The sequence below is a fragment of the Oryza glaberrima genome, chromosome 10 (assembly GCF_000147395.1).
Source record: "Oryza glaberrima chromosome 10, OglaRS2, whole genome shotgun sequence".
NCBI classification, from domain to species: Eukaryota; Viridiplantae; Streptophyta; class Magnoliopsida; order Poales; family Poaceae; genus Oryza; species Oryza glaberrima.
Genome location: NC_068335.1, coordinates 6,242,501 through 6,267,058, shown reverse-complemented (window position 1 = coordinate 6,267,058; position 24,558 = coordinate 6,242,501). Strand labels below are relative to the sequence as shown.

General features: G+C 42.0%; 1 long non-coding RNA gene and 1 pseudogene across 1 annotated transcript; one reads left to right on the top strand and one right to left on the bottom strand.

Moving 5' to 3' along the window:
- The first annotated feature begins 3,986 nt into the window (after positions 1–3,986).
- Positions 3,987–19,551, top strand: LOC127785787 (uncharacterized; annotated as a pseudogene).
- A 3,715-nt stretch (positions 19,552–23,266) lies between these two features.
- Positions 23,267–24,199, bottom strand: LOC127785609 (uncharacterized). Its single transcript, XR_008019805.1, has 3 exons — positions 23,885–24,199; positions 23,702–23,808; positions 23,267–23,512 (listed from the first exon to the last, which is right to left on the bottom strand). It is a non-coding gene; the product is annotated as an uncharacterized LOC127785609 (long non-coding RNA).
- Positions 24,200–24,558: the final 359 nt, after the last annotated feature.

The following is a 24,558-nucleotide window of genomic DNA, read 5'->3' as shown; positions in this document are numbered from 1 at the left end:
ACAAGCAAAGTATTTAATAAAATTTTATCTAGCTCCTTTTTATGTTGAAAATTTTTCCTAGATTATTAGAGTTTAGCTTGTAGGCTTTTAATTTAATTTCTAAAAATGATTTAAACAATGCATTTTTAATTTAGGTGATTTTTAGGGCGTGACAGGACGCAACCCACGCAATACAACTTGCGATCCACTCGGGCAGCGAAAAAGAGGTAAAATGAGCTTACCATTCTCAAATGTTATTTGATTTCCCTCATTTTGTTTTTAAAATGTTTTAAACACTGGATTTTCAAATGTAGGTACACTCCGGGCTCGCAAGCTATTCGGCGCCAACAGAAGAAGTGATTTGTATGAAGTTAATCTATTTGTTGGTAGTATGACATGTGTGGTGCACTATGTGATATAAAATGTGATGGACTATGTGAGGACTATGTGATGGAGTTTTGACATTGTTTCATGTGTGGAATATGTGATGGACTTTTGGCATTGTTTGATGTGTCGAATATGTGATGGACTTTTGGCATTGTTTGATGTGTCGAATATGTGATGGACTTTTGGCATTGTGATTTGTGCAATTGGAACTTGTTTTAGTCTGTATGATACTGTGAATTGTGATTTGAATTGCGAACTGTGAATTGGTACATTTGTGCAATATATATCTTCAATTTGCAGGGAGGCAGAGGCGCCAATCATCCTGGCGCCGCGGTCGGGGAGGGCGGCGCCAGCCGTAGCCCGGAGGCAGAAGGGTTTCGGTGGGGGACGAGGGCGGCGCCAGACACCCTGGCGCCGTAGTCCAAGAGGGCGGCGCCAGCCCGGGCCCGGAGGCAGAAGGGTGTCGGGCGAGGAGGAGGGCGGCGCCAGCCACCCTGGCGTCGCGGTCTGGGGCTGGGCGCCAGCCTTTGCCCGGAGGCAGAAGGGTGTCGGGCGAGGAGGAGGGCGGCGCCAGCCACCCTGGCGCCGCGGTCTGGGGCTGGGCGCCAGCCTTTGCCCAGAGGCAGAACAGACTTGGCAAAAAAAATTTGGGGGGGGAGAAAGTTGGGAGGCCGCAGAGGAGGGGCGCGCCAGCCATGCTGGCGCCGTGGTATGAGGTGCCGCGCCAGTTTGGCTGGCGCCCCCGTTCTGCCCAGTCAGCACCTCCGGACAGCCCTAGTGCCACGGTGGCACGGGCTCGGCGCCAGTGTGGCTGGCGCCGCCATGTTGGGGTACGGCGCCAGCCGCTCTGGCGCCCCAAAAAGGACCATTTTTGGTTTAAGTTTTCCCAGGGGTCTATTTGTAAAATAAGTTTTCAAAAAGGACCAAAATGTAAAAAATTCAGGTAAAACCAACTCAGTGCCAACTACTACTACCTCTGTTTGAGATTACAAATATTTTGACTTTGGCGTAAAACTACAATTAAATTTATATTTAAATATTAGTTTATCTACAACATCAAATTATTTTCATTAAATTTATAATTAAATATATTTTTATAGTGTATATTGTGTTGAATATGTTATTATTTTTTAATAAACTTTGGTCAAACTTAAGGCTTTTTGACTTTGAGCAAAATCAAAATGACTTATAATCTAAAACGGAGGGATTTTCTAAAAATTGAATCGTGCCATTATATATATATATGGGATGTGCTTCGACCAGTTTTTTTCATACCGTATTTTCTTATAAACCAAAATATCGCTCGCTATTTCTTCTCTCCACCTCGATGACTTGTGTGCCCTAGCATCATCCCCTGTGTCTCTCCTATTCGCCATGATCTGGTGGTGATGAGGACCAATACGTAAACAAGAAACCTCCAAGTAGAAACCTCCAAGTAGAGCACAGTACTTCGACAATGGTGGTGGTGAGGACTGTGAACCCAAACACGTTTTTTTTTCGGGGGTGAACCCAAACACGTTGGTGGCCCCCTCCGACCCTTTTCTCACACGACCAACTATACGAGACATCAGTGGACCACGATAGTTTTAGAGGCATCTGCGACAAGTCAATGGCAACATCCACGAGATCTAGACGAGTGAGGGTGTTGTCATCCGATACTCAATCTTGACCTTCATCGACCGTCGAGAATCGCCTCGCCTCTCTGGTGACATGAGGTGTGCGCGTCACCATCAATGCTTTCTTCCCACTCTCGATGAGATCCTTGTCAAATCCGGCACATCCTCATCCGTGACGCTTGCGAAGCCCGCAAGGAAAAGCTTGACGACGCGATTGACATCTCGTAGTTCCTTCTTGTTGTCAACAAGCTCGTCCAAGGGCTTCAACCCAAATGACACAGCTTCCCTAGCCTTCATCTCCCTCGCTGATGAGGTCACTACAGCCTCACCCTCTCACTGTCCGCGCTGCATAGCCATGGCCCATCGACGCCGCCTCCTCTAGCCACCGGTAGCCTTGAGAATAGAGGAGCCAAGGAGAGAGGTGAAGAGACGGGGAAGAGAGAAGTGAGGGGGGATGGAGGACGAAGATGGAACTGATCGGTGGGTCCCATGTGCAGATTGTGTATTTTTGTCCATCCAAAAATACAATAGAGAAAAACGATTCAAAACATGTGATACATACAAATGACGTTATGCAATTTTGAAAGTATTGCAATCGATTGGTTACATATAGGTGAATATTAGTGATATTTTTTAATACAATAAATTTATAATGGCATGGATCAAATTTATCAAAAATATTTGCTAATGTCATTTCGACATAAAATGGAAACTCCAATTTACATTTTTTGGACTTTCTGATCCGCTTAAAGATTTGTGCACTACGGTATTCTTCTCTCGCTCTGACGAGCTTAATTATTGATATTCGATGACGACAGCGGTGGCTCTAACCAGTTAGGTATCGGGGTTTGGGGTTGGAGAGGGTCTGCAATAGTACCTCCATTCTAAAATGACTTAATATTTGCCTTATCTTGTTTGTTTCAAAATAACTTACCTATCATCAGCAAGCCAAATGAGTTTTGTTCCTTCAATACACTTTACCAATCTTTAACTTATTTTTTTTCACCACTACTTATTTTTTTTCTTCCTTCATCTATTTTGTTTTGCACACTCAAGACTAAAAGAATGAAGTTATCTTCAGACAGAGAGAGTATAGACGTAAGGATAGACTTAAATTATTTGTCTGACCTACGGAGATTCAGCTTCTAGCACCGGCCAAATCAAAGCTAGCCCTCGCTTTAAAGAAAAAAAAGAAGAAGAGTATTGGCTGGTGGATGTCGACCACCTCAATTTGTGTTTTTTTCTGGGACACCTTAAATTTGTGTTTTAAAACCAATCTTGGGTGATTTAACTCGGTCCTACTATGCTAGGACTGATTATACATACCATGTGCAGAAACAAATTAAACGAGCGAGTTCAATATTAGAAACAGATAATCAGATAGTATTGGACCAGAGAAATCTAAACGTTGTAAAATGCCTCCGTTAATCTAGCATTAATGAAGGGATGTACTTCGAGTGTTAATATTATATAATAACAACATTACAACGCTATAAAATTATTTTATTTACAAAAAGTAGTTAATGAGTGTGCGTGTATTGTACTGTGTAATTTAAAAAAAATCGCCACAAGATTTGAAGGGAATTTGACTATTTGCCACTTTTAAATTAGGCAATTATTCAAATACTCTTCTAGGTGTGCAGTTACTTTTTTTTTTCCCTCTTAGTATGTGGCCTCTTAACTATTTGCCACTTTTGACCACAAGTGCCAACGTGGCAACCTAGGGTGAAAAATGGCATGGGGCCCACTCGTCAGTTTATCCCTCCCCTTCATCTCTCCTATGCGCATCCGTGGCCCCCATCGACACCGGCACCACCCCGCTGCTCCATCGTGCCTGCACCACGTCGATGTCGGCATCGCCTCGTAACCGACCACCGCCCGAACCGCCTAGCAGCTGACGCCGAGAGCCCTGTCGCCGCCTAGCTGGCATCGCTTCACAGCCGAGAGCTAAGCACCGCAGCACCACTGTTGTTGGAGGAGGAGGACGAGGAGAGGCAGGAGCTAATGGAGGATGACGAGGGAGATGAGCAGGAGGAGCACCATCACTACGGGGCAAAGCTGCGCACCATGGCTGAAGCGCCGCCTTACGGCCATGGGTGAGTGGGACCGTGCAACATCGTTGCGGCTTGGATGCAGGCTCACGCGTCTGTGCAATGTGACGCAGCTTTCCTCCTCCTCTCCCCTCTCGCCATTGCTAGTGGAGATGTTGTGGTCGTTGTTGGAAATTTGATCATAATTCGGCATATTTTAATCCAAAATATTAAGACAATAAACATGACATACACAATGAGAAGCGATCTAGTGATAAGGCTAAACATAAACATGAGCATGCTTAAGGTAAAATAAGCATAGACATCGTTGACATTCACATAGGATTGAAATCCTATGGATAACATTGTGAACATGTAAATAACAAGAAGAAAATCAAATAAAGTTAGAATCTTATACCCAGAGAATGGTGCAGAAGATGTTGAGGCATTCGTATTGCCTCCGTTGATGTTGTCTCCTCCGTTCTCTCCAGCAGAAGCCATGGTGAAGCAGAAATAGAGGAAGATGCAACGTTGTCGTCGAAGAACGAAGAATAGGAGCAGTCGCGCTTGAAGCGCTACCCAAAAACTTGATCGCCCGCCTACTCGTGCAAGTTCTCAAGCGGACGGAGTTCCGGAGGCACCTGCTCGTCCCGTACACCTGTGCGCGCAGGTGAACAGAACCGGGGAAACAGAAAGACAGCGCAGGAACAGAAGGAGAGTATCGCCAAGGAACAATAGTAGGAGGAAGACACACTTTGAGAGCCTCTGCCTTACGTTATATGTAGAGAGAGAGATCTCCATTACCACACAAATAAATCTCATTTGTTGTGAAGGTTACCACAAAATAAATCTCATTTATTGTGAAGGTTACCACATAATGAATCTTTCATTTGTTGTGAAGGTTACAACAAATAAATTTCTCATTTGTTGTGGATGTTACAACACAATGAATCTCTCATTTGTTGTGGAGGTTACAACACAATGAATCTCTCATTTGTTGTGGAGGTTACAACACAATGAATTTCATTTGTTAATGGTGACTTTATTCTCGTCTGTTACAAAACGGAAGAGCAGCAGGAAGGCTCGGCTCGGTCAGTCGCCTCGCCTCGCTACGCCCACGGCCGAGGCCAACTCGGCATGTATGCATGCATGTGGCAGTCCAACCATCACCTTAACCGGTCAACAGGGAATCGCTAATATCACCCTATTTAAGTTGAGGTTCTTCCACCTCAATTTTAAGGCAATATTATTCTCTCTAACATTACTTGTGGGCTCTTGAGATTTTAATTGAATTAAATTGGGCCTAGCCCATTTATTCCAACAGTCGTCCACCTCGCTGTCGGCTATGCAACGACGCCGTGCATCTGGCACACCCGCATGGTGATGACCGTGTGAAAGAGTTGCTGAGGACTACTGGTGGAGGGATGTGCCGGTGAGGCTCCCTGGCATCAGTTGCGGGGTGGTGCCAGCGGTGGTCGGTTGTGAGGCGGCGCCAGCATGGTGGAGTAGCGGGGCAGTGCTGGCGTCGTTGCGGGCCGCTGACGGTGGTTGGATGCGGGACGATGTCGGCTAGGCGGTGAGTGGTCTCCCGGCGTTGGCCAGTGGGCAGTTCCAGCGGTGGTCCGCGGTGAGGCGGCGCTAGCATCGACGAGGTGTAGATGTGATGAATCAGGGCGGTGCCACGGACACACATGGGAGAGATGAAGGGGAGGAGAGACTGACGGGTGGGTCCCACACCGTTTTTCACCCTAGGTTGCCACATTGCCATGCCCCGTAGGCAAAAGTGACAAATAGTTAAGAGACCACATCTTAAAGAAGCGAAAGAAATAACTGCAAACCTAAGAATGACATTTGGATAATTGCCAAACCTAAAAAGGTAAATAGTTAAATTCCCCAAGATTTGATGGTGGTTGGTGAAGAAAAGGAAGTTTAATTTCATTTTAATTTGTAATTTTCTAAGAAACACAGATCAAACGTAGACGCTTATAACATGCACACACTCATCCCTAGAAATGCGCGCGCGTAGACACACTCTATCCCTATAGCATCTTCGGAAGACTAGACTAGCATATTTTCAGATTAACAAATCGCCACGAGCGTCTCATTGTTAATGGGTACATCGCTAACTATTCATCACCATGAGCATCTCGTTGTCGATGGGTACATCACCTACCGCTGAAAGAACTATGACTTGAAACCATGTGGATTTTCCACCACAATAAATCTAACTGGTTGAGCTACGCTCATTTCACTTGTAATTTCATTTTTTTAGTGTTAGAAAAATGAAAGTTTCATTTTACTCATAAATTAATGAATTGTACAAAATGTATATTAAGTTTCAGAATTAGAAATGGTATTAAAAAAGTAGTGGAATTAAATAGAAGAAGGCTATGATTGGTTAAGAACATAACTTACGGTTATAATTAGTTAACAAGATAATATAGGTGAATAATGCTTATACTTAGTAATTTTTAGGATCATGGAGGTTGTAAATGGTAGGGCATAGCAGATGCACGTGAAATCTGGTAGGCCTAGTGCACGGAACTACGTGCACCGGGAGCTAAGGCAAAAATTAATTAAGTAAGGTTGCTATACTTAATCGCATTGAAAGGTGTTGTTATCCAATTTGATGGTTCCCAGCTGCACGTTGAAGCTAATTATGACGCTATCATGGGTTGGAGGATTATTAATTTATGAATGGGCAATCTTGAATAGAACTTTTGGGAGCAACGTCGTACACTCATCAACTGTAATTAAATTATATAATCCGTAGTAGCAGTTGAGTGGAAAATGAGGTACAGCGGGAAATTTTATATATCTTTTAAACCATTTGAAATAAAATTTCCAAAATATATTTTTAGAAGAATAACTTTTACTCTTGCAAATATTGGAGAGGCTCTAATTAAAAAATGGCATGACAATATAATTAACCTAACTACCTTAATAACGCTGTCATTGCATCCTTATCACTGCCATGTCACATTCTTTTAGCCCCCGTGCGGTAACATTATTTGTTATGCTAAGTATACTGACAAGGTTTATTTTTACAACTATATAAATTTTTTTAAAACAACACTCTAGAGCTGCTATATTCTTAGGTACTACCTCCGTCCTAAAATAAGTGCAGCCATAGATATCCGTGTTTAGCGCTGTGACTATCCGGCTTATTTGAAAATTTTATAAAAAATATTAAAAAAATTAGTCACACATAAAGTACTATTCATATTTTATCATCTAATAATAATAAAAATACTAATCATAATCTTTTTTCAAATAAGACGAACGGTCAAACGTTAGGGCTCATTCGGTTCACAGGATTTTCAAAACGTAGGAATAGGAAAAACGTAGGAATACTATAGGAATACATATGCAAACCTATGGATTGAGAAACACAGGAATTTTTCCTATGTTGTTGAGTAATCCAACCAAAGGAATGCAAACATTAGGTTGGAGTGGATTATTTTTTCCTATGCTTTTCCTTTAAAAATGGAGGAATGGAAAACTTTCCTATAATTTTTCTATGGTGTATTCCTATAAAACGAATGGTAGTTTAAAACTCATTCCTATTCCTATGTTTTTCCTTTGCAATTCCTTTGAAACGAATAAGCCCTAAATATGAACAGTGCTAAAACAACACTTATTTTGAGACGGAGTGAGTATTCCACTTGACTTTATGTTTTTGACATGGCAATCAAAGTCCAACAAAGGGCGTCACGTGATAGCTCCTTGCAATCTAACTCTTCATTAGTCCTGTGTGTGTCTGTCTTTCTCTGTTTTGTTATGATATCCTTTTGTTTGTGTGTCTTTCAAGAGAGATTTGGTTGGTGTTGAGTACAGATTAATCCACCTTCACTTTTAATTTTTTTGCAAATTATTTTTAAACGCATGAAAAGAAAGCAACGTCAACGACACGGAGGTGTTCATGTAAACCATAATTTAATTCTTAGATTCCTGTGTTGGGTATAGACAACGGCGACCAATGACCTAGCTTCTTTTAATTCGTTGTTCATTTTGACAGCGAGATTATGAAGTCTAAAGGCACGGCTTTTTCCTTCGTAGTGTTTGTCATCTAGTTTTTGCAAGATCGATCTTGCTTTTTAACAAAGGTATAATCGCAAGAAAATGTTTTCTAATAAATTAAGGTAGCCATTCAATTCGCCCCCCAAAAGGAAGTCATTTGATTGCTTGTTTACACCATCAACACATCGATCTTCTATGATGGCCAAGGTGCCATGCCATGAACATTTGTTTAGAGCATCTCTTAAAGATTAGCCAAATTTCGCTAGCCATATCTCTATTTGGCTAGCATTAATTCCAAAAGATTTATCTCAATATTTCTTGCGAACTCGAACACCCTAGGTCAAATTCTACTCTCCATATTAGTGGAACAGATACATCAGCCTCTCTTAGCATATTCTCCCTTTTTTTTTCTTTGGAAACTAAGTGACGACTAGTAAGGGAGGATATATATAGCTACATTTGGAAGCTAAGTGAAGAGATTTAGCATAGCAACCAACATAAAACTCCCTCTATCCCATTGTAAGTGTAGTTATGGATTGTCGTGTCCAACGTTTGACCGTTTGTCTTATTTAATTTTGTTTATGATTAGTTTTTTATTGTTATTAGATGATGGAATAATACTTTATACATGACTTATGTTTTTAATTTATTTTTTATAAACTATTCAAATAATGCGGACAGTTAAACGTTGGACATGGAAACCCGCAAGTGCATTTAAAATGTGACATAGGGAGTATTTACAAGAGAAGAAGACTGAGTATGACCAACTGATGACTGATATGCTAAATTATCTTAATTAAACTACCAAATTATATATCTTACTTAAACAACAAAGTGTAAGAACTTTAATGCATAAAGTCAAATTTCAAATCTAATGTCGAACTTTAAGTACACAATGTAAATGATAAGGATAAATAATATTTTCTAAAATCATAAGTTCAAAAAAAATCATATTTCTGATTTTCCAAACTCCTACTAATTAGAATTATAATTTTTAATCTTAATTGTTAGTTCTAACCAAAACTTGATGATTATATTCTAGATTTTGATTTCAGCTCTTTAAATATTATAATCCTTGTTAGTTGTAAAATCAAAGGTGTTTCTGATTGTTATTCTATGATGAACAATTGGCATTGGAGATTATTGGTTTTGATATTAGGAATTTATTTACGAAGTGGTTTTGGGGATAATTGGATTTCACAGGTGATCTGCTGTGTTTTGGGTCCGGTCAGACCGGGCAGTGTGTGCCGGTCGGACCGACCGGCCTCGGTTTCGGGTTGTTCGTTTGGATATCCGTGATTGTTTCATGGTTATGGCTTCTAGATGGAAACTATGCGTATGTAATACTGTTGTTTGCTACTAATGAGTCAAGTTGGGGATAGCTTGGTCTCGGAATATTGTTTCTTTGTTTGTATCATGTGTAGGTGACTCGATGCCTCGGGGGAGTATTTGCGGTGATGGACCGGGAGTCGACTTGGTGGTAAGGCGATGTCCGTGGTGGTCAGATATCATGCGGGATACTAAGGCTAGAGTTCAATGCATGTGGTTGGTGAAGATTCCATATGGCATATGATGGAGGTATTGTGTGCGTATGAGATGCGGAGTCGAATTTGGAAGGAGTCCAAATTTGGTATGGGTGGTTATGTAAAGTTTGTTTCTTGTACTAGAGGGTTTCCTATGGGGATTAAGACTTCTAGTATGAGTTTGGTTCGTGGCTTTAGGCTGCTTACTTTGGGTATAAATAGGGAGGGAGCGTGAGGCTTCGCTGTATCGCTTTGGAGAGCAATTGAGTTGATAATTTAGTTAGGGTTTTGAGTTTAGTCGAGATTTTTTGTAAGGAGTGCTATTGGTGCACTTTGTAAACACAGAGAGAAGCAATAAAGTTATCATCTACTTTGAGAGTTCTTCAATTTGTGTTTCATCAGATTCGGCGCTTTAACCGACGACATACCGGCGGTATCACAGTGGTCAGACCGGCGGACACAAGGCGATCAGACTGGCGACAGTTTCAGGAGGCAGAGGTGATTCCAGGGCGGTTCAACCGGGCGATCAACACTGGTCAGACCGGCGGTGCAAGCGCGGTCAGACCGGTGAATTAACCTCGGTCAGACCGATCTATATCGAATTTCAGAGTAATTTTTATTTTCGCTAAAAGTTTGGGTTTTTGGTATTCCAACCATTAACCTTCCTCTGGTTGGCTTAGTTCTTATGATTCGATCTTACATTAGTCAGTAAATTTTGTTGGCAGTCCCCTCGAAAAATTATTTTGCGGCTAGTTTGCTTGTATTATTTTAAGTATCACATCTTGTTATTTTTTCCCTCCTTGAAAACAATATAGTCAGCAGAGGGGTGTAACTAGTTCGACACTTCGATAGAGCTTTTACACTTTTGGGAGGGAGTATTTGATTTTCCATTTTAATTTTTATCTTTTCTATACAATTTTTATAGTACATCTCTTTCATATATTTTTCTAAATCCGAACCTCTCGGCTATACCATTGGAACTATACTATGATGCCTGCGAAAAGCTGTAGCAAAGCAAATAATTGTTGTCACACCACAGCTATGCTGTTATTCATAAGGTCGCAAGATTTGTTCGCAACATATCTCCGATGGCGCGTGGCCAAAAGTTTTATCTTTTAAAATAAGTAACTAAATGTTTTATTTTGAAAATCTAGACAGCAATGGTTTGCAAAAAATAAAAGTTTCTAAATTGAACAACGTAATTAGTTCTTTTTAATTTACTCGTTGATAAAAGTACGGCCTACTCTCCGTACCAAAATATAGGAATCTGGCACTAGATTAGACACCATCTAATACTACGAATCTGAACATATCCAGATTTATAGTACTATGTTATATTACATGGTAGAGTATCAGGTTGCTATATTTAGATTGTGTTTAATCTGGTACTAGGACTGTATTCAGAAGTAGTAGTTGGGAATTTTTTATTCCACACGGAAAACGGTATCTCAACAAACTAAAAAATAGAGTAATATCATTTTTAGCAACTCTACTGTAGACAAAAAGGTTTAGAACACATACCGTTTAATAATTTATGATGTGTGTAACTTAAATTTTAAGTAAAGAGAGAAAAAACGCAGCCAGGATAGGACGAATGAAGTACTCCCTCCGTCTCATTTTAAGTGCAACTATGAGTTCTTTGTCCAACTTTGATCGTTCGTCTTATTTGATTTTTTTTTTATAATTAGTATTTTTGTTGTTATCAGATGATAAAACATGAATAGTATTTTATGTGCGACTCATGTTTTTAATTTTTTTTAAAAAAAATTTAAATAAGATGGATGATCAAAGTTGGTCACGGAAAACTATGGCTGCATTTAAAATGGGAGGGAGTCCGTTCCATAAAAAACGAATCGATTCGTAGTACTAAAATATGTCGCATCCGGTTTTAGGTTGCTTTTATGGGATAGAGGGAGTAATGTACTGGCTGAATTTCTAGGCTGGCGAAATTAAATCAGGTTTTCACGCATCCGTCAATCCGTCAGGACACCGTGACAGTTGGATCCTGCTCATCTACCTCTACGGACGTCACGGACTCACGGTCCATTTTGATCGGTACATCTCGTGTGTATGCAGTATGCACATGCCAAACCTTTCAACGTGCAAGAAGCCAAATTAAGGACGCGAGGATCGATTGAGTGCGAGAAAACCAAATTTTTCACAGGAGAATCGATCGTGCACATGCCAATGTCGTCGTTTCCCTAGCCGGGGCTTTTCACAAAGTCAATGGCGCGTGTCAGCAACTCATCATATATAGTAGAGACCGTATGTATTCATGGACTACTAGTACTTTATATGGCCTGGTTTGTCAACCACCACGTTACCGCTGTCGTGTGATCTAGCTGCAGGGGAGATAATAGGCAGTGGACACGTCATAACTTGTGTGCATGGAGTATACATGAAAAGCTTGTGTCTATAGAATATGTTTCTAATCTACACCCTTATAGTATATCTATTCTTCACATCCCTCCCATCTAGCCAGGGCCGTCTCCAATAATTTGGGGCCCCGGGGTGAAATGCAAAGTGGGGCCCTATAATTTAAGAAATCATGTCTAATATAAATAAAACATATTTTCACTCAATTATATAGATGCAATATGTGTTATAATATTATGAATTTACGATATATCATCTACTAGATCACGGTTTAATCTTACCCGTCTGAGCCTCCGAGGTCGAGCTGTTGAGGGTCGAGTCAACGATGACGAGCGAGCGAGGAGGAGGAAGGCAGGAGCTAGGATACGAGACAAGGTAGCAAGGCAAAGCCGTCGCCGCTGCCACTCGAAGCGTTGGAATCGCAAGCAGCAAGTTGTATCGCTGCCGCCTTGATCGCCGTGCATGCATGGAATTGGGATTGACGTCTCGTCGTCTCGTCTCTTAAATCGGTGTCACACGGAATTAGATAGCTCAGCAACCAACAGCAGGACGAAAATAACGATCGCACAACATCGTATTGAGTATTGAATTTGGGTGATGAATTTGCGCCGGGCCTAGCATTGTTGATCTACCATTGGGCTATTGCCTATTAGCTGATGTTGTATTGCATTGCTATACTTGAAGTGGGCCTTCATATTTATATGGGGCCCCAAAAAATCGGGGGCCCTGTGCAGGTGCCTATATGGCATATGGCCATCGACGGGCCTGCTTCTAGCCCAACATCCCAGCCTCCTCCCCCCTCGTGCCGCCCCTCCCCTCCTCTCTCTCCTGTGCCCTGCTCCTTCCTCTCTTCCTCTTGCACGCGCGACCTCCTCCTCCTCCATGCTGCCCCTCCCCCTCTCTCATGCGTGGTGACCCTCCCACCCCTCTCTCCTTCTGTTTCTCTTCCCTTCTGTTTCTCTTCCTCCGTGCGCCCCCTTCCTCAATCTCTTCTCTCGTGCCTCCTCTGTTTTTCTCCCTCTCTCTTCCTTTCTCAGTTTTTTTCTCGATCTCTCCCCTTCTGTTTCTCTTCGTGCTGGCGCCCCCCTTCATCGATCTCTTTTCTTCCCAGTGCCTCTCTTTGTTTTATTCCCTCTCCCTCTGAGAAAATTCACTTTGGAGAGAAAACTAAAAAATAAAATGGCAAAAATCAAGAGTTGAACCAATAACCTTATGATTCATTGCAAGCTCTTTTAACCAATTCATCATTTGATTCTATGTGATTAAATGTTATTGTTTGCTTGTTCTATTTCTCTGTTGAAACTTTGTAAGAACAAATCACTTACGTTACTGTGAAAATTATAAGAAAATTATAACTAATTACTATGATTCAGTAGTAATATTATTGCGTAAGTACAGTAACGTAGCACGTTACTCAATAATTTATAGGTCGTTAATGCACTTATGACAATAACATCTTTATGGAATTGTGGATCAAGAATAATTGGTCAAGGATAATTGGTCAAATATGTGGTTATATAAAACTATATGGCCATGATACGTAGGGCTATGCTATAATACCTACAGTTATTGTGTGTCACGTGCTAAATTAAACCCAATGATTTCGTATAACTAGGACTATAATACTCACAATTTTGTGAAATTTACTTTACATCTATACTACTTTAAATGAAGCTAGTGGTGGTCGAGTCCGCCTTCAACACAAGCTGACATATGAGGTCTGATCATAAAGTCCCCACACGTGAATGCTTTTGCTTTGGATATGTCATTATATGCATAATCAACTAAATATGCTAGAAACTTGTAATTTTTCTTTTGCTTTTATGTTTTGTAATATCTGTTGCAATGCATGGGTTTTAGCTAGTGTAAATGTAAATATTTGATCGGAGGAAGTGCGTATAGTGAGCTCTTACCTCATAGGCGGATAGGCCGCCTTGCTCTGGCATTTACAATTCGAAAATGCCATATATATATCGGCATGTGAGGGAACAAGTGTACGATACCTGTGTTTCTTAACTAGCTATCGGCCAAAAATCGGGTCATTTGGGCATCGTGTAAAATCCAAACGAATGAAGCCAACTGAAGGTTGTTTTACTAGCTAGGTTGATAGCAGGTGCATGTTTGAGTGTGTATGGACCCGACAAAAAAACTAATGGAGTTATCTGTCGTAAACTCGTCATAATTTGTATTTTTCCGTCAACTTTTTGCCCCCATCGTTTCACTTAATCTATACTTATATTTGAGGGCAAAAACATTCACATGTGTAAAATAAAATGATTGAAAAACATTTGTGTACACATTCTTAGCGATTAAAAACCAAATGATGTAAAATAAATTATAAGAAGAACACCACTAATTTAATTTTAAAATTAAGTTTTTAAATTTAAATTTTAGCTTATAAGTATAAGTATAAGTGAAACGGTGGGATTTTGAGTTTATCACGCAAATAGATGGAAGCAATTCATGGAGGAAACGATTAAAAGAAAAAGAAATACTCACAGACGAAACAATTTTGTTTATATCACCGTGGAGATTCACACATTGCTATACGTTTCCTTGCTCATGGGCCGGCACGGTTTTTTTATCGGTCCGGTCCATGTACAACTTGGAGATGACTATATCGGCCTTTGAGGAAACAATTATATGCCCGATTCCTAATTAAGTTCCAGCCAATGCACACAAATCGGGCCATCATTAGGCTATGGACCATATCGGGTCATTTCAGTATGCACCCAATTTTTTGAACACTAGTTAAGTGCATGTACATTGCAACAGAAAAAGGAATATAGTCTCCCTCAAATCACATCTATCCTGTAATTTATGAACAGAGTGCTACACTCCTCGTTCCTCATTGATAGGTCAAGATCGTTTCTCATAGATCCAACGCCTTGGATTGCTCCAACCTTCTCTCCCTCTCCCACTCCACACCCGCGCGGCCATAGCTCCTCCCTTGACCCTCTCTTCCGCTTACACGCGCGACCCTTCTCCCTCTCTCGCAACCCTAGAGTAGGGCTGTCAACGAGCTTCGAGCGAGTTCGTCTGCCCAAGCTCGAGCCAAGCCTATTGCACCTTCGAGCTTATGGCCATCCAACACCTGTCCACCTCCTATAGTAGCCATCCAACACCTGTCCACCTCCTATCGGGTTTTGGGTCTCGCCCCACTCACATTAGGAGAGAAGGTATCCACTAACCCACCATGGTAGAAAATCAAATATTGATTTTTCTTATTTTGCAAAAATATGTTCACTGCGCGGTCTTCGTGGCGCTATGTTCTGCATGCAAGGCCATTTGAAAGTTCTGCATGCAAGGCTTGCTAATCCGCACGCATGCAAGGCCGTTTGATTAGGGAAGTTGTTAGTATTGAGGTTGTTACCGGGATATCTATTTAAAACGGCGGCGAGGTAGGTCAGAAGAGGAGGAACTTGTGAGCAGAAGCAGATCAGTTCTGCAGAAATTTGATGGAGCAGAATCTTTTGGGGGTAGAGGGCAGAAACTCGTCGGCGAGTTCTGTTGCATCGCCTTCCGCGGCGACAGAAGGCGGAACCTCGTCGACACATGATGTCGCATGCAGAAGGCGGCGGTAGCCGTTGGTGCGTCCTCGCCGGCGAGTTCAGGTGAGCACCACAAGCCGACGGTGGAAGAAGGTGGAACCGCGTCGGCATCTCGGCGAGTGGTGACATGCAGCAGAAGCTGGCGGTGGCGAAAGGCTGATCCTTGCCGACGAGTTGTTTTGCTCAGCACAAGCGGGCGGTGCGGGAGGACGGAGGTATGTTGAATGGACACGAGTGTGTGCAGAACTCATCAACTGATTGGTACATATCGAAGATTAGAATTGGTTGATGTGCTCTTTATAATTTTTCTTTTGTTTGTGTGTTTGGTTCTGACTGTGTGTTGCGTTCTTTGGTCAGGAATGGTTTTGTGCAACTATGCATTGCATGGCTACTGGTGACAGGAGTGAAGTGATGAATCGCTCTCTCTAGAAATATGACATCCATTTCCAGAAATAGTCACGCAGCTTGCAACATGAATTTCAGAAGCTGCGGAGCACCCCTGGCGCCGCAGAAGTTGTTCCGATCGAACATGTAACCAAGGAGAACATTTAGCCAGTTGTTTAATGAGCAGATCATATGGAATAATGGCTTGCTTTCTGCATGATCGTTGATTAGTCGTACGAACTATCTATAGTCTTGTATGATATTTTCTATGAGAGAAACGCGACTAATATTTGAGTTGAGTTTTCTGTAACTTCTGCTCGTTGGAGTGAAATAAAAATAAGAAGTTTTCCTTCGTTTTTTTTAGCTATTTTAGCTTATTGTGTTATCCAAATTCTCTGTTGTCATCTTTGTCCGCTATGCCCCATCTTTTTGTTTCGTAGTTGCTGACTGTCGTGTGAACTGAGAGCAGAATATGCCTCGAGTCTGTGGTGTAGTTTTTTGTCGGACGAATCCGTGAATTGGAGCAGTACAAGTTCTTCTGCTTCTTCTGCGGATGTAGCAGAACATGGATCGTAGTTTCTGCTTGTGTTTGTATTTGGGTTTAGAGATGTAGCAGATCATGGCACAGAACTGGGAGCAGAACATCACTTCTTTTTTTGGGTTTAGAGATGGACATGCACTGCTTTGGAGCAGAGCATGATCTGCTCTCTGATTTCTGAGGACCAGAACATGTGGCAGATTTGGTAGTTTCTGCTTGTGTTTGTATTTGGGTTTAGAGATGTAGCAGAACATGGAGAACGGCAGAACTGGGAGCAGAACATGACTTCTTATCGTCCAGCCTGATTGTTTCTGGTTAAAACATAAACGAGAGCCACCACCACCTGATACATTCGCACCTGCTGCAGGAATTCAAATGCAAAATATAAAGAAAACGAATTAGGAACAGAAACGATCAAGAAAACAATCCAAAAGATGGAAAATAAACAGCAAACCTTAGAACTGGAATTCTCCATATGCTAGAGCTTTCATCGTTATCTGCAACACAGCCGCCGGTGAGGCTACTAATCTGAGCTCAGTTCGGTTATGAACCATCCAAACGCAGAGAACGATTTTAGATCGATAATGTTCCGCTCTTCCTTCACGACGGGAGAAATATCCTGCTTTCTCCCTGTGGATAAACAAACATAAGTGCGAAAAAACCACCCGGATATATCTCTTGTTAGCTCATCCCCGAACAAATCTCATCTACGACAAACTAGGGAGGCTACGTTCAATTTTTAAATCTGCTGTAGAAGATAAGTTAACCATCGAGAAAAATAAAAATGGGTGGGAGTATTCGATTCATTAGACCCGTTAACAGTCATTAGGATTATCTAGTGCTAGCGATAGAATTGAGGGAGGATAGAGAGGGAGTAGCTACTCCCGGTAGTAGTTTCTAATTTTCATATATATATATATATATATATATATATATATATAATATATATATATATATATATATATATATATATATATATATGGAAAAGCAAAAATGAGCTCGAGTTCACCTGCACCCATAATCCAGTCCGTTGGATGAGCTCCAAGATCCACGCATACGTATAACACGGTGTGTTTGAGGAGAAGGAGATTAGGGAGATTGGAAAGATAGGTAAAACGATGTGAGCCATTAACACATGATTAATTGAGTATTAACTATTTTAAATTTTAAAAATAGATTAATATGATTTTTTAAAGCAACTTTCCTATAGAAAATTTTTGCAAAAAACATACTATTTAGTAGTTTGGGAAGCGTGCACGCGGAAAACGAGGTGCTTTCTCACCCTATCTCACACAAACGAACGCAGCCTAGGTTGCTATGTACCAGCTATGAAGTTACTAGCCTTAGGACTAATAATTATATTCACTGTGTACTCTCTCACTACTGACGTGAACCATGTGCTACAGACGCATTTGTTGAGTACCGAAAACACCCCTTTGGTGAGGCTGCCATTCATTTGCTTTTGGCAAAATTTGCTACCGGGCATCCAAAAAACTTGTAATTAGCTGGTGAACACCGGAAAAACACGAATTTACGGTCAGTCACCATAAAAAACTAGTAATTAGCCATCGGACACTCTTGGCCTTATTTTATTATTTTTGGAGAAAATGGAGAGAGAAAGAATCAAAAAAGACTGGAATGCCCCATGTGGGACAAGGATGTCAGCCTCTCCCCTATTTTCTTTTCTTGTCCTCTTCCAGCCTGTGCTTCCTCACCACGCCGCACGCTAGCGAGTGCATCGCCTGTCGCCGCCGCCGTTTAGATTACATGTCCAAGCAGATGTGCCACAACTGAAGGAGATGTGCAGCAGCCTGGCCATGTCCAAGGAGCTCGTCAAGGCTCTCGTCGGCATCTGGGGCCCCGACGATGGCCTGAACCTGTCGATGGCGTCGCTGCTCTCCGCGCTGTGCGCCGAGCTCGACCTGGAACGCGCCCACGCACGGCAGCTCGCCACGGAGGACCGGCGGCGCGGCGACGAGACGGCGCGGATGAGGGCGCAGCTCGTCGAGGAGGCGCGGGAGTGGAGGAGCCGGTAGAGGGAGAAGGTCGCGGCGATGGTGCGCGTGGCGGCGGCGGAGCTCGACGGCGAGCAGATGTCGAGGCGACGCGCCAAGAGGGTGAACGCTAAGCTCGGGAAGGCGCTGGCTGACGCGGAGAGGGAGCTGGCGGCGTCCCGGAGGGAGCTGGAGAGGGAGAGGAGGTCGAGGGACCGGCTGGAGAAGATCTGCGATGAGCTCGTCAGGGGCGGCCTCGCCTGCGGCGTGGATGGCGTCAGGGGAGGCGAGGAGGAGGTGAGGCGGGAGGCCCAGAGGGGCACAGGAGGAGCTGGAGAAAGAGAGGGAGATGCCACGCCTCGCCGACGAGCTCCACGGGCCTTCCCGTGCGCCGCCACCAAGGCCTTCCCATCCGTGGCGCCGCTCACCGCCACACCATCCTCGCGCTCACGGCCTCGGTGCTGCCACCTCCGCCGCCACGGAGGGATTGCCGACCAGCTTTGGTGAGGGCGGCGATGGATTGCGACGACCAGTTTCGGCGAAGTAGCACAGGGGCAGAATCGTACTCTCCCCTTAGTTTCTCTCTCCGTTTTCCCCAAAAATAATAAAATAAGGCCATAAGTGTCAGAGAGCTAATTACCAGTTTTTTTTTCCGACAGCAAATTCGCGTTTTTGCGGTGTCCACCAGCTAATTACAGATTTTTTGGATGCCCTGTGGTAAATTTTGCCTTTGCTTTTTGGTTGGTTTGCACCTGTAGCATGTAAGTGACACCCCTCGTTTACATAAAAACTTTAGGTATTTTCTCTACACGAGATTTTCCACTAATACATTGCAAATGACATTTACGTCATGAACGGTATTTACATCATATTTTTCGTTCTTGCAAATGACATTTGCAAAACGATATATCTCCATAATTTGACCAATGGATTGATGTACCTGTAAATGACATGTCAAAATTACACGAGGGATATTTCCATAGTGACATTTTTTTTAAAAAAAGATATGTTTCCATTCACCAAGTGATGTTATCTATTTACATACTACATTGTATTGATAAATAAAAATGTACACAATGATTTACATTCTCAATTTAATTAACATATCAGGTTACCTGGAAGAAACAAAGAGAGTGGTAAAAAAAACACAGTAGCATTGTGTCTTCAGTATCCTCTGCAAGGGAAAACAACAAACGGATTGCAGCTAAGTACTACAGTACTCATTTATCACAGAACCTGCTAGCGTAATTACTACTTATCTTATACTGCCCTCTTCTGAATCAACAAATCTGCGGGAAAAAATGGGATTTTTACTCATAAAGTGAATAAGGAACAGAGATCAGAACATGTTATTCTTTAGCACAACCATAGAACAACAAGGATCCAAACTAATCATCAACCTTCTAGCTGCCTCCCGCAGAGATGAAGAAGCATCACAAATTAGAAAACTTAAATCCCCAATAAATCAAATAGGACAGTAGCAACAACCTCCAGTGCCGTCACCAGAAACTCAGTATCACAATTCACAAATCACCCAAAAAAAAAATCATGAATCAAACATCACAAATCACAGTTCAGACATTTGCTCGTTATCTTGCAGGCACGCAGCTGCTGCTCACCTCGTCGCCTGGCTGTCTCAAAGTCACACCAAGCAGGCACGAAGCCACAGCCCCCCACTCGACGTCGCACCTAGCGGCACACAGCTACTGCTCGCCTCCACGCTTGGCCGCCTCAACGTCGCAACAAGCAGGGCAGGCAGCTGCTGCCGTGCGCGTACCAGTAGGCATGGGGAACGCGCTCTTCGACGCTGCATCAGTGGCGGACGCCCGTCGGCGTCGCGCGACCTTCTCCCAATCCAGTGCCGAGTAACAGAATGTGGCGGCAGGAAGGCCGTCCACCTCCCATCGCCGGGAGGTGGGACTGTCGGAGAGGAAAGCGGAGCTACCGTCACCGGGGAGGTGGAGCAAGTCGCCGCTATGGGAAGGGAAAAGCGGCGCCGGCAGTCATCTCCATGCTTCCCTCCTCCGGTTTCCTCTCACCTCACTCCTTCCTGCTTGAAGGAGGGAGAAAGATGGTCACAGACTCAGTTCCCATGGGGGAGGGGAGTACTAGTGGGAGGGTATTTTAGGAAGGGTACAGTACAAAGTGTACCTATCCTCTCTGGCGCTATAAGGACAGAAAACGGACATGGTACATTTTGACCTCGGGTTAAAATGTAACAATGCTTCTCTCCTAAATCTGTGATGGACAGGTGTCACTCATATAATATGGGAGCACATGCACCCAGGTGCAAAAAAAAAAAGCCAACTCCTATATATATATATATATATATATATATATATATATACACACACACATACATATATACATGTATATATATATATATATGTATATATATACATGTATATGTATATATGTATGTATATGTATATATATGTATATATATATATATGGGAATTGGATATTTTGCACGCGAGTGCATGTGCACCCTAGGTCCTAGAGCGACACGTGCCCACCTTACATTAAGAGAAGCTCCTCATGAGTCACTAACCTGGTTTGGATAATATATCTACCCCCTAGGCCATGTACATGTGGAGGAACGTTTTTCCAACGATAGCCCTGCGCAACCCCACCAAAAAGGTCCCGTACAATGAATGATGACACGGTTCATGACTGTAAAAAATGCAGTGATTGCCTGCCTGGTGATCCAAAAGGTAGGGTATATTTTCCCACACGCGTGGCACCATACTTCTAAAAAAAATATGGATTGTCCTTTACAGTTCTACTCCCTCTATAAAAAAAACTAAATCTAAAAAAAATATAACATTTTATAGTACAACGAATCTAGATAAAAGGTTGTTCAGATTCATTGTACTAGGAGATGTCACATCCTTGCTTAGGTTGAGTTTTTTTTACGGAGGAAGTACGTGTTATCAGAACAATATTTCATATATTTATATGTTATATTCATATTAAAACAACTCTAAAATTTTCTTTCTAATATTTATATGTTGTATTTGGATTATATGTAGTACTCTTATTTTCGTAACGTTAATTTGATATACAACTCTAAAATTCAATTAAAAAGACAATTAAAAAGACAACTCTAAATTTCTAATAAATCGATTTTCAAGCTTATAATAATTAAAAATCAATTAATCATATGCTTATTGCTCGCTCCAATTGTTGCCGCTTAATAGCTATGTCATTCAAGCTGCATGAACAAATACAACCATGCCACCCTAATTTTCCCTAGATTTTATATACCTATATATTTCATATAACTCTTGACATTTATTTTTTAGATATAATTACATTTTGTATATAACTATATCAATCAGCCTATATCATATATTTTGGACCCACTATGATTTAGCAGATAAGATGTTTTTTCTTTCAATTAATGTAAAAATTTCTAGCATCCATAGGGAATACAGTAGCTTCCTACTAAATTATCTTAATCTTTACCTATTATAAATTCGACACGACTGTCCTCGATATAAAATAGCATGACTTCCGTGTCCACTGTACAATGAAGCATCACAAGTAAAAAATTACTCCATACTTTCACTTGCACCAAAGATAAGCAGACAAAAACACTTTCACTGCTCATGCATACAGGGGTGACTAGTCGAGCTGTGAAAGCCACTTTCACTGCACCGTGTCCAACTCAGTCTGTCTCGGTGAGTGTCCTATATAGCCTGCTGTTGCTCTGTCTAAGCTAGTGATAGACTGATAGCAGCAAAGGGCAATATGGGATTTTATTACGTTACAGTGTATGTCAGTGCGTGTCATGTTCAGGCGTAAACCATACCTACTCTTGTGCTAACAACTATGGCCGCTCCCTTCACATAACAATGCACGCGCTAATCTTTCCACGGTCGGACGGCAGAGATTATAGGTGTCTCTCTCTCTCTCTCTATATATATATATATATATATATATATATATGTATGTAGTATGTATGTATGTATGTATATATAGGATGACTCTTCCGTACTCCCAGGTGTATGTACACCCTCTCCCTATTCCCTCCCTATTGGATAGTCCAATAGCAAACCCATGAGCCGGTTTGAAAAATACAAAAATCACGTATGCATGTCCAACGGATGGAGGAAAATCAGCCGGTGGAAAAATAATTGTTTTATAATAATTGATCCATGCATGTCGGTATGAAAACTTTTATAAGGCTAGTTGTGATGCAGTATACTATTATTTTGGGAGTAAGTATATACTATACACTCCTCGTTAGATGAGTTTGTACTATCAGTCGTCAGTATATACTACAAATTTGCGTTCATACTCTTCTTTTTCCTTGACAGTATATACTGCATTTCTCGACGGAACAGTATATACTACTTTTTTTGGTTTTTTTTACAAGGAAGCAGTATATACATTTTTTTTTACTTAGCATACAGTTATTACTACTGGTAGTACTATATACTGCTTATATTACTACATTAATTCCTCGATAAAGCAGTATATATAATTCTTTTCGGTCAGTATGTATACTACATTCCTAATCACTTAATAAAACAATATGTACTACTTTTTCTTTCGGTCAGTATATACTGCCAAGCTAGCTAGTAGTGGTATATATTCCTAATCACTTAATAAAACAGTATGTACTACTTTTTTTTTTCGGTCAGTACATACTGCCAAGCTAGCTAGTAGTGGTATATACTGTTTTTAGTTAGTATAGTGGTATGTACTGTTTTTTAGATAGTAGTGGTATATACTGTTTTTGTTTTAGATAGTAGTGGTATATACTGTTTTTGTTTTGTTAGTAGTAGGTACGGGGTTGCTTACATTATGAATCACAGAGCACACTACATCTCAAGAAAAATCAGAATACATTAGGATTTACGAGTAGCACCAGGAAAAGAAGTACATATCTGCAATGACAGATTCACAAACAAAATCACTGGAAAAATTCATTTGATGCTATAGCAGCACACTGAATTCTGACTAGAGTTTCAGTACATCTTTGCCCCAGATTAAAGCAAGCAATGCATTCAGCGCATAGCAGTGCAGCTGGCCGCTGGGTTGAGAGCAAATTAAGCTATTGAAACGTTGGAGTCGACATGATCCGCCGGCGGCTGGCCGGCCACCATCTGCACGCCCAAAGAAATTAGGAGGTTAATTAATCAAGTAAATAAGAATAATTTGAATTACCTTGGAAGAAGATGCATCCAAACCATTAGGCTCTTCTCCTTGTAGATGTAACAGAGAAAAGAAAAAGGACATCCTCGGATCTCGATCGGCAAGAAAAGGTAAGGAAAATAGGATATCGATGTACATACATGTGCAAGCATCAATCATCTGCAGTATATGCGAGGCGCAGAAGACGCCCGCCCATGCTTGGATGAATGATTTTGCACCGTTGCCGCTGATGGATCACGCCACGCCGCTGGCAATTAAAATGGGATGATGATTAAGAAAGGTGATTACACAATGAATGAAGAATTAAGAACGGCAAAGAACACCTTGCATCACTACGCCATGCATGGATTTCTGCGTAGCTGGCAGAGAAACCAAATCTGAGGATGCCGTGGGAAGTGGGCATCCACGCCGGCGACGTCTCGTAGCGGTGCGTTGTGCAAAACATGGTCACTAGTCCGTCACACGCCGCGTCTTTTGCCGGTGATGAAGAGAAGCGATGGGCCATGGCACCCAGAAGATGACACCCAGAACCGTATACCACCAAATCGTTGATGGCTCCGGGCATCCGGCCGTCGTCGACGTTGAATCACCAATGGTTTATGCTGCCCCATCTGAGTCAGTAGATCGATCACGCTAGATCCAAAAATTGGGTGGGGAGAGTGAGTTGTTGCCGTCGCCAGCTAGGGATCCAGGAATTTATATCGGTCCGTGCGTCTGAATTTCGCCGATTAGTTCGGGCAAATCAACGATTATTGGATATCTTTTTTTCTCGACAAAAATCAAAACGGGTTCCGCGGATGGATCCGATAATTGGCTCGATCGTGGCTTGCTGCTGATGGACGGTGGATGGAACCGGAAGTACGTACACCTGGGAGTATAGAAGCATTTTCCTATGTATATATGTATATATATATAGGGTGAGACTATTCTACACCCTCCCTATAGAATAACTATTCTATACCCCCCTCCCCCTTAACATCCCAACCCACCTCCCCCT